This window comes from Helianthus annuus, chromosome 2, assembly GCF_002127325.2.
Source record: "Helianthus annuus cultivar XRQ/B chromosome 2, HanXRQr2.0-SUNRISE, whole genome shotgun sequence".
Classification (NCBI taxonomy): Eukaryota; Viridiplantae; Streptophyta; class Magnoliopsida; order Asterales; family Asteraceae; genus Helianthus; species Helianthus annuus.
In genome coordinates, this window is record NC_035434.2 from 9,844,886 (window position 1) to 9,853,784 (window position 8,899).

Consider the following 8,899-nt stretch of genomic DNA (forward strand, 5'->3'; position numbering starts at 1 on the left):
TCTCTATTTCAACAGGGTAGATGTAAGGCTATCTACGTCTTTCTCTCCTCAGACCCTACCTTTAGCTTTGCTATTGGTGGGATTTGATTTAGATGATGATGATTAGAAGGTTAAAACAAAGAAACAGAAACTCATTTCCGTTATTGATTACATACATGCATGTGTACGTAAGTCACCTTATGAAAAGAACGAATGGCCAGTACACTTGACAGTGTGCTTGTCTAAGGGAGTAGGGGCCTTCATTTTTCTAGAGTTGTGAACTTACGATAACAGACTTCACAAATATTCAAAATTTGTACACGAATAAACAATGAGTGGCACGAACAAACCCACATATATTATTAGAAACCAGATAGTAAAACAACTGATACAAACAAGTAACACTCCAGAAGATTATGTGCGCATGCACACATAGGTTATGCTCACTTGAACTTGTGACAAGTGAACGCCTTCTTACGTTTATGATCTTCAGTTGGTAGTTTGACATTGGTGGCTAACCCTAGTGCTTCAAGAAACCTTATCGCATACCAACCAAAGTCAATTTGCCACCATTCTAATCCATGTCGAGCTAAATACTCAAATGCATGGTGATTATTATGCCACCCTTCACCAAAACTAAACAACGCTACCAACCTGTATACATGCATGGTTACTAATTAACATGTAAATACCGAACTCTTATGCACGCATAATATATATAAATGAACATTATGTTCTCCATGTAAACTTACCAGTTATTCTTTGAGAGATCATTAGTGTTCCAAGCTTGGTTTCCCCATATATGACAAGCTGAATTCACTAGAAAAGTCATGTGATATCCCCAGGTTGTTGCAACTCCCTACAAATCATATCTTGATCACATCAATTGCATTTTTCATTTGCTACAGAAAACTGAAAAATAATTAAACAAACTCTTACGTACCACGACCCAAACGAGGTAGGTAAATCCACCAAAAATATAAATGAGGGAAATCAACGCAAATGGATGCAATACATAGGTCCTATGGATAAATCTGTAGAATGCTTGACTCTTTAAATCCTCCACATTTTTACGCTCTTGATACTGCAAAAAGTATATTATCAACTTAAACAAGATAATCGACCAAAAGAAACATTTTTCTAATCTTTTTAGGACATGAACATATACCTTTTCAAGAATATAGCCGCTATCAAAGAGCCAACCCATATGACTAAACCAAAATCCGAAGATAGGAGAGTGTGGATCTTTCTCGGAATCAACATACTGATGGTGATACCTATGTATACTCACCCAATGTATCGGATCCCGCTATATACATATATGATTTAAATTCATAAGAGTTTATATAACTTGGTATAAGAAGATTGGAATGAGTGACACACAACTAGTAAATGAATTATTGGTCGTTTTACCTACACATGAAAACGAGCAGGTAGATTTGCAATCGGTCAATACTAACATTTAAAAAATAGTGGAAATGTGTTACTTTATGAAAACAGTCTTCTTTTTTTCTTAAAAACCTTAGTAAGACACAAATTTATTATATTTGGGTAAGTTTAAGACTTTTTACTACTTATCTAAAATTAGTATTTGACCCGCCACTACAAGAAAGTCGATTAATAGCGGCGAGATGAAAGGTTTTGGGAAAGTGGAAGGAGGGAAGAACTGGCGCCGTTTTGGCTCTTTATTCGTCAGACCAATAGGGGCGACAACCTGTCGCCGCTATTGATAAAAGATGTCTCCGCTATTAACTGGGACAAACCCCAGCCGTTGGATGATGAATAGAAACGTGTAGCTAGGGTTTAAAGTGGGACCCCGGGTGCGGATAAGGCCAATAGCGGCGACATATTGGCTGTCGCCGCTAATAGTGTCGCCGCTATTGGTCCTTTTTCTTGTAGTGCGCACGCGTTGTGGTGTGGTAGACTTAATTGTTCAAAACTCAACTAATACAATAAAAGCGATTGTTTTTCGAAGTTAAGTTGGAGTGTAACACATATACATATAAAAACTATTTATAACCACTTATCGACTTGGTCCAGTATTAAGTCTCGTGCTTTGCGGCGGGACTATTAAACATAATGATGTTGAACCACGAACGCCCTTTGCGATGTGTTAATACGCAAAGATTAGAACGAACGTAAAACATTGAAAAGTTAAAAATTAGTAATAATGTGTAATGATAAATAAGAAAAACTAAGAAAAACCCTTGTTAAAGTTAAGCGCTAAACATGTCATCACAAAAGTTGTCGGGCCAAAGGATAGAAGGAAAAAAAAGGTAAATAACGAAAATTAAAAAAAAAACCTTATTAGAGTTGAGACGTTAAACATGACATCATTAAAGTTGAGGGGTTAAAGAAGAAAAGAAAAAAAATATATATTAGCAAAGCATGGGGTAAAACTATTAAAAGATAAGGAAATTAACATAATAATATTAAAACACAAGTCAAAGTAACTATAGCGACCGTCACATCGACGATGCAGTAACTATTTCTTTTCCTTTTATTTCTTTTTGTCTTTTTTCTTATACTTTAACCCTTTAACTTTCAGTTTTTTGAGAAATTTCATTTTTATCCCTTCGAGTTTTAAGTTGGTTTACGTTTTGACGTAAATTGTTATGGAAATAAGTTCAACTCAAATATAATACGTTTTCATTTTTATATTTATGTACGTTTTCAGTTGATTGATTTACGTTTGACATAAATTTTGACATCGTTTTGGTCGTACTACCACTTTATATTTTAGTTTTCTTTTAGGTTTGTTAACGATATCATATTTAGGTACCCTCTTCAGGCTATTTTACTGTACAAACCAAATGATAACGACCAAATTTCCCCGCTTTCCCGCCACAAAGCACGGGCATCAACTCCTGGTTGTTAATTAATCTATATATAATTGTGTAGCTAAAAGAAGATTCAGTGACACTTAACATCTATGCGTATGCCACTCAACGTCTAATGACATGTAACACATGTTTAGTTATTTGATAGAGTAAAGCATCCATGAATGAAAAATAAAAATAAAAAATAAAAACAAATCAAACTAATTAACCTGCAAAGCTAGGACTCCAAAATAAGCAAAGGTGTACTCAAGCCACTTCGGCAGCTTGAAACTATGATGTGCTAAGTTACGGTGATAGCCGATAGGACACAGTTATGCCGAAAATTCCAAAGAACAAGTAGCTAGTAAAGGCTGCCCAAAATGCACCCCACGTAAACGTAAATGGCGCGAAAAGTGCAAGCAAGTGAACACTTAAAATTCCTAGAGCCATTTTGACATCAAGAGTCCTCCATGTACGGATGAAGTGGTTTCTCTTCCTTGTAACCATCACGTTAGAGAACACGATTTTGCCATATTCAGAGTCCTTTACACCTTGCGAGTTTGTGCTCGAATTTACCATTTTTGAATGGTGATGAAAATGATGCAATACTTTGATAGTTTTGATATATGGTTAAAATGTATGTATTTATAAAGATTAGTATTTTATTAGGGTTTGATGAGGGTGGTTGAAATCTTTAAAAACATTTACAAGGACATTGGTTAAAATGTATGTATTTATAAAGATTAGTATTTTATTAGGTTTTGATGAGGGTAGTTGAAATCTTTAAAAACATTTACAAGGACGAACGTGTAATGTCTCTATGACATTTCCCCCCACTATGGTGGCCATAAATATTTTAGTTTTAACATTTTATAAAAACTAGTCATAATCCCCACGTTGCGGGCCGGATCGAGGGACGTAAAACTGTGCTAAGCAGGAACTAAACAACGACCAAAATCAGAAAAAACTGTAAAACAAAAACACGATTGTTTGGCACAAAAAAAACCCCTATTTACCGATGTTAACTTACTCAAATCTGTAAAAGGCTGTAAAAGGCTTGATCTTTATTGATGCCCAAATTTTCAAACTCATTATAGAAAACTAATAACGATGTGGCTGTTAGTAAAAAAAACTTAATTATATTTATGTTCTGTATATTTAGGATTATTAAACTTATGGTTATATGTATGTATCGGTAAATATGCGGAAGGTTATGTTGGTTTGAAGAGACACCGTTTCAAACAACGGTTATTCCCTCCAAATCCAACCACCAAGTAACCGCCACGATTTATGTATATATAGATATACCGGCAACTTTTGTCGGCACCAAGACAATTATTATTATTATCAATTGTCCACTATTTCTTATGAGTTTGCATACTCTGTTTTATCATCATATAAAAACATGAATATGCAAACTGTTTCGTGTGATTATGTGAGAGATATGGGTATAATTTCCGCTGCGACGAACTCCGAAATTCTACAAAGTGGTATCATAGAATGCATCATGATACTTCTGTTTGCTTCATCCACTGCCTTTTTGAATTTCATCCTTGCTCGTTTGGCCTGTTGTTTGGTTAGCCTTCTACCGTCTTTATACATCAGCCTGTCATCACCGATTGTAAGACCCGCAAAGTTCGCTTTGATTACCTTCTTCGATCGAATGTCTTCTTCATCATCTGCACGTGTTGGGAAATTCACGCTTGGTACTTCATCTTTTCCCCGCCTGGTATTGTTGAATGATTTCCCGTCTGCGTGAATACTACGGCCCACATCATAGCCGTCTTCAACCCTCACATGGCTGGAACTTGGGACACTTACTTGTTTGTATTTTAAATTCTGGGAATCCTTATCGATTCCGTTCGCTATTCCACGGTTCTTCTTGCAGACGTAATTCATTGTTGGAACAACATCTTGTTCCAATCGCATCCTTCTGAGATCTTTCAGGATCTTCTTTTCTTTGCTGGAAATCTTGGTTCTTGATTGCGGTCTCGTTATGTTGCTTCTTGATGGATCGATCTTCAACGAGGCTCTGATACCACTTTGTAGATTATGCAAATTAGGGTTCGAAGATTTCAGAGAAAAAACGTGTTCTTTATTCGAATTGGTGAATGTTATTGTGATACATACAATACATATATACATGGCGAATTAGGGAAATAACTGCCGAAACTTAGGAAATAATAGTAATAACAGAATAATGTAACCTAAATAATAAAACTATACTATATAACTTATACGTATAACTATATCTAGCTTATATCTTTGATCTAATAGGGGCGACTTAAACAACGATTGTGGTTTCCTGTTTCCCATTCCCAGCGACAATAGCGACATCGCAGAACAAGGCACCAGTGATTAGCGATTGGGGGTTTCGATCATCATAATCATCAGCGATTAGGTTTCCATTCTTATAATATTTCTTGTTTAGAACCAATAGCTACACCGAATCCAACACAAAATTCACCTACAGTTAACAATTGCCTTTTTTTGCTTCACGAATCACTGATTAGGTATGGAATTGCGAACTTGAATGTAAAATTTTGATTTTTTGATGCCATTGTTTGATGAATAATTGTTTCTGCCATGTTTGGTTGTGTGCTTTGAATGATTGACAGATTGAAAGTTGATGTTTTGATTCAGAATTTTCCTTTGTAAATTTTAATCTTTATGCAAGACGAACTAATCAATTATCGTCGTATTATGATTTTTAGATATATAATTGATAAGTTTATATTATAGGGAGGGGTCCCAATTTTTTTCGCACACGAGGCACAAAAGTTTTATTTATTATTATCGGGGCGGCCCTGTGATAACCTATCGGGGGCTAAAGCAGATAATATTCTGGAACGGATTACTTGGGTTTTTATAAGAGATCTCTTAGGGGTTGTTTGGCAACATCTGAATGGTTAAGTGCACCATTAAGTGTTGAACCAATAAGATGTGAGGTCTGAACCATTAAAAGCAAGTATAGTACTTAACTATTCAGAGGCAAATGTCTGACCTATTCAGATTAGAGGTCTTAACCCTAAACCTTTTCAGATTAGAGGTGTTAATCATTCAAACATAGTATAATGCTTAACCATTTAGAGACAAATTTCCAAACCATTCAGACATCTGTTTGCGAAACAAACAGCCTGAACCATTAAGTGTTGAACCAGTAACAACATTAAGAGCCTCGTTAAGAGCCAAACAAAAAGCCCTTTTAATCTCATATGGAAAAACTAAAAACAAATATATGAGCTCTTGTAGTCAAAATAGACAATAATGATTAACATGACACTAGACGTTAAACCTCTAGTTGCATATTTTCTTCCATTATAAGTTTTGTTGACCTCTGATCAATACAACTTAGTCTCATATGTAGTTTAATTGTTGGTTACCAAGTACGAATATAATAACCTCCCCATCCATCACTTTATCAATTTTGAGGCCATGTGAATTCGAAGTTCTACATCTACCATGAATCCACCAGATTTCGTAGATAAAAAACCTATTAGTTTGACAAACCCATTCTCAAAATATACTACTTTTTCAAGAAAAAAAAAACCATTAGGTTTGGTGGCATAACGGGAGAACTAAAGCTTTTAAGAGCACCTAAATTAGGGAAACTAAAGCTTTTAAGAGCACCTAAATTAGAGAAGTCATTGGTTTAAGTCCCACAATAGTAAAAATAAAATTTGTGGTTAGAAAAACATAATGAAGGTAAAATTAACAACGAATAAATGCATTTTTTTTCTTTGAACATAACGTTTGATTGATCGATTTCGGTTTTGTACAAGACAAAGAAACACAATCATTTTGGTTTAGTTCCTTTTACATTGTATTTTTCATTATATTGTATTCTAACTTGTCATTATAAAACGCCGTTTTCCCACATGAATATCTTACTCGTTTTGTCAAAACCAGTGATCCTTTTTCACATGAATTTCTTACGTAAACATGTCATGTGCTCCTCCATCATTCTTGTTGTGAAGCAACAATAAGCCCACTATGTGATGGACAACAATAAATAGGGGTGATCGCAGAGTAGTTGAGAATTAGATAGTATTCGTTTCACATAATGGAATGGAATCTTTAAGGAATTGTAATGTTGATTTCACTCCTTATTTTGTTGGTTTTAACAAAAAAATGAATCGGAATTGAACAACAACATAAGGAAGGGAATCTATATTCTAATACCATCCAAATTTCATTCTTTTTAACAAAATAAACACACCTAAATTACAAATCAAATTTCAATTTCTGCGTGAATTCTCATTTCAATTCCATTACAATCCATGAAACGGACACTACCTATGACCTGAACAGATACGAGATCCTTGTTGGTTTCGGGAGAAAACGTCGTTGTCATTAAAGTTAGCTATAAACATTATGCGTTTACATAACTTCTATAATAATTAACATGTGATTAAAGTTATGTATAAACATTAAACATTTACATAACTTATATAATAATTACCATGTGACGAAATTAGGTATAAACATTATTTACATAACTTCTATAGTAATTACCATGTGAGGAGAGAAATGAGTTATTCGTTTTAATGTCGGTTTAAAGTTTTTGAATTCATATTTGAACTTCACTGATGTGAATAGTCCCCAACTGTACATCCAAGTGGTAAGGTGGAGAATAGGAAGTGTGTGTTTGTGCAGGATGTCGGTCAAAACAAAACAAATAGATGTGAATCATTTACCTGTGAATGGATACTAGTTTATATTAACTAATAATTAAAAAAAAAAAGGCTCAAACTATCTACACACTACACTTGATAGCCACCTCCAAAAGATGTTTTTTGTTCTATATGTACACGCTGCAGTGTCGAGCTGTGGTCAAAGCGCGGTGATTTGGTCCGGTCAACAAGACAAAAGACTGACGGGTCTGTTGACCGGACCAAAGCTCGGCGTTTTGGTCCGGTCAACAGACCCGTCAGACACCCGTCAGTCTTTTGTCTGGTTAACCGGACCAAAACGCCGCACTTTGACCACAGCTCGACACTGCATGGTGTGCATATAGGACAAAAAAAACACCTTTTGGTGTGTAGATAGCCAATGTGGTGTGCCAATAGGTAGACCCTTAAAAAAAGTATTTAAAAAAACTTGTCGTTACTAGTTTAAATATCATATTTAGAAGTATAATAAATTGTGTTGTTAACAGCAGAAATTTCGTGACTACACAACAAACAAACCTTTTTTTAACGGTCAATTAAATCACCGGATAAGTAGCTTAGGATGCTCTCAATAGAGCAAAATGCATCCCCTCCTTTGTAACGGTTAGAGTTTGGATGCATACCCGAGCCACCAAGCCACTAGTTCCAAGGAAAACCCACTCGCTCGAAGGTCCACTGCGGTAAAACCCGGTTCGGCTCGGTTTCGAACTGGCGACCTCTAGAGAGGCATAGTTCTAAACTTAATTGCCACCACTAATGTCCTTCAACGTGATGCTAGTGGAGTTAAAGTTTGGACATCAAGAAGAGAACTAAGTGACTAACCACTGGACCAACTTGTCAGATCACAGCGAACAAATTACCATCGAATAGTACCATGTAACTGTTGGCACCAATAAAGTAATGGACTAATCGGAAGTTTATAGATTAATCTTGGTTTCGAAAATTGAAGCCGGAAACACCCTTAAATACATCATAGTTAGGCCGTTAATCAGTAGTTATTTTGGCGCCAATAACCAACTGTTAGCCGTTGATGTTCACACTGTTAATAACAACCAACGAGTGGCCACTAACAATCCTAAATAATAATCTAGCTAATTACATAAAATTTGTCACATAAGGGTTGGGTGGTCACTAGTGACCCAATCAAGTTCCGCCATGTCATCAACCATTTTTCCATCACTCACAACCTTTATTGGTGGCAATGGTCATCACTCACCACCACGCCCAACAATTTCCCCCCCCCCCCCCAACCAACAATTCCTCTCACAAAATCAAATCATCACGCGTTGATATTTTCACGCGTTATACTTGCAGCCATTGTTCCACGCGTTATCAACTGATGGCGGCGGTGGAGTTTTGCCATTTTTCACGCGTTATAGAAAACTATCACGGAGAACAAGTCTCCCGCCCCCAGTGGCCTAATACAAACAT

The 8,899-nt window shown here is 35.8% G+C and overlaps 1 pseudogene; it reads right to left on the minus strand.

The window, feature by feature from the left end:
- Window positions 1–318: 318 nt before the first annotated feature.
- Window positions 319–3,391, minus strand: LOC110901980 (annotated as a pseudogene).
- Window positions 3,392–8,899: the final 5,508 nt, after the last annotated feature.